The sequence below is a fragment of the Nicotiana tabacum genome, chromosome 22, assembly GCF_000715075.1.
Source record: "Nicotiana tabacum cultivar K326 chromosome 22, ASM71507v2, whole genome shotgun sequence".
Taxonomy (NCBI): Eukaryota; Viridiplantae; Streptophyta; class Magnoliopsida; order Solanales; family Solanaceae; genus Nicotiana; species Nicotiana tabacum.
This window is the reverse complement of record NC_134101.1, coordinates 100410450-100413550: the sequence shown is the minus strand read 5'-3', so window position 1 is coordinate 100413550 and position 3101 is coordinate 100410450.

The window sequence follows — 3101 nt, the reverse complement described above, 5'->3', positions numbered from 1 at the left end:
TCTTATGCCAGTCCTTCCTTTCTGCCCATTATGTTTAATTGGCTCTGTGATTCCATCTGACTTGGCCCCAACCCTGTTCCTAGCCTGTATCCATATTTCATCATCTCCCTCATATCCATCTTGGGGAAGGCAACTCCATCCAGCTCTTCAATGAATGGAACAATATACTCCAAATAGACGGAGTGACCCCATTCGCCATGAACCACGATCTCTTGTCATCCACACTTAAATTTTATGCATTGGTGCAAAGTGGATGGCACGACCCCTGCCATATGTATCCAGGGCCTGCCTAGCAACAAGTTGTAGGAAGATGAGATGTCCATCACTTGAAACAACATAGGAAAATCGACCGGCCTGATCTGTAAGGCTAAATAAATTTCTCCATTAACATCCTTTTGTGAACCATCAAAGGCTCTCACCCTTACGTGGCTTTCCTTGACTTCCCTCAAATGAATTCCTAACTCCCGCATGGTGGAGAGTGAACAAACATTGACTCCTGACTCTCCATCGACCAGCACCCAGGACACCACTTTGTCCCCGCATTTGACAGTGATATGAAGAGCCTTGTTGTGACTTGCGCCTTCAACAGGGAGTTCGTCTCTTCTGAAAATGATCATATTTGCTTCGATCATTTTTCCATTGTCGCGGCCAGCGCCTCACTAGTGGTGTTACTTGGTATATTTACCTTGCTTAGTACTTTTAACAGGGCATCCTTATGACTGTTAGAGCTCATTAATAGATCCATGATATATATCTGTGCTAGAGTTTTCTTCAGCTGCTCTTCCACAAAATACTTTTTTCTTGACATTTTTTCCAAAACTCTACGGCTTTTGAGTCTGTTATGTTTTTCCTTGGAATTTGTTCTCTCCTCAGATTTCCTCGATACATGTTCAGGGGCATAACATCTCCCGAACCTAGTCATGCCATGGGCTACAACATAGTCTGTTATTTTGGCATTTCCCTTTTGCTGGTATGTCTATGGGACGGTTTTGTACTCCCGACCTTCTTCGTCTTGAGTAGCATCGGCAAGTTGCCGTGGATAAGTCTAAACCATTATCGTAGGCCTCAGTTGTACTGTAATGATCGGAGCCTTTTGAGGAGGGATCCCTGTGGCTTCTGCATTTCCTATAGTGACAATTGTTCCCTTCAGGTCATACTCTTCGTCTAATGTGATCATGTTAGCTCCCTGTTTTCGATGATTTGGCAGTGAGTTGTGATTCACATTAGGTGGTGCCGGAGTGCATTGAATGGCTCCGCTCTTGATTAGGGTTACAATTTCATTTTCCAACTTGAAACAAATCTTGAGTGTCATATCCAAGTATATTGGAATGGTACGCATCTTTTAGTGGCATCAAAAGACTTGGAGGGATGTTGAGGAACCCTTCCCTCAATTGGGTGTATCAATCATGTTCTTCTCAATTTCATTTTTCAACATCTGAGGTGACCAGACATTTGATTTGACTAGACATTGACATGACAGGACATTTGATTTGACTAAACATTTGATGTGACATAACATAATGCAATGGTGATACTTTTTTATACAATGGGAAATGACAAGAGTGTACTATTACACATTGGGTAAAAGATAGTCTTTTAGTACAAATAAAAGGGGAACAAAACCCTAATAATATCTCATACCCCTCTCATTCTTAATCTACAACCCCTAACCCCATTGTCATCTCATTTATCTAAACTTTTGAGAGACAAAGGTTGTCGTCGGCCAGTCACCTTCCATGGCACAATAGCTGTCTAAACCAATAGTGCTCTCTCCATCTTCCTCTCAAAATTGAGAGCTACAACCGTCTCTCACACACTATTGCTGCCCTTCTCCCCTCTTGCCGCCCGCCAGACTTCATCATCAGTGATTGCTGGTGATGATCTCTCTTCTCTGTTGGATGACCAAGAAAAAGAACTCCGGTGGACTCTACAGAAGTCAAACGGCCTAGATCTGGCGTTAAGCATGGGTTCTCTTTATTTCTGTTGGACGCTCGACCTCGCTGGAGTTCATCGCCAGCGAGTCGCTTGTGTCCATTGATGTTGCCTTACTGAATTTTGAGGTTTCTCATCATCTCCGAATTCTAATGATGAAAAATGAACGACGACCTCTTCTCACAGTTGTGGCATCAGATCTGGCCGGTTTATAATTTTCCCGCTAACTCACGTGTTTTTCCGTTGAAACTGTTATGACTGGGTCTCTACCATGCTGTCGTTGTTTCAGTGCTAGTGCCGTCGAAGCAACGTCTTTGAACTGGATCTTGTTTGGTCGTTCTTGCTATTTTTCACGACCGGAGCATGGCCGGAAATGGAGTATTTGGCCATTTTTTTTATGAGTTCGGTATTGGACCATTCATTAATGGTCTTCTTTCCATAAAACGTTTTGTTACCTCAATGTTATCATTCTCTTGTGTATTTTCTCCTTGCTATTCTGTTAATCCTCATTATCATAAACTGACTGTCAAATTTTTGTGCTATGTTGTTGCCCCCTCCTCCCCCATGTGTCACGACCCTAATTTTCCTCCGTAAGATGTCGTAATGACACTTAGTCTCTAAGATTAGGTAAGCCTAACAAACATGCGGAATATAACTGAAATAACAAATAAACTCTCAGACAGGGGTGGGCATCGGTCGGTTCGGTTCGGTTTTGAATATTATCGGTTTTGCCTATCGGTTATCGGTTTACAAATATCATGATCCGATAACCAAACCGATAAGATATTGGTTATCGGTTAATCGATTATTGATCATTATCGGTTCGATTATCGGTTTACCCGATAAGGTAAAACTAAAATTAGGAGTGCTGATTGCTGAACGTTTGTACAAAGTTTACTGGAAACTGCAATATATTGTGGCAGAAGCCGCAGAACTACAAGCATTTGATGAATTTAAACTTCAGTTTAAACTGCACATAAAGCTGCACATAAAACCAACATTTCTCACAATAATTTCAGTTTAAACTTCTCACTGAATAATTTCAGCACACAAAGCTGCACATTTTTTGCCTCAAACTAAACATACCCAGTACCTCAATTGCCTGCATACAAAGTGCAAACAGCTCAAAATTCCAATCTAACAAAAATAGGAGATAAAAAGATCCCAAC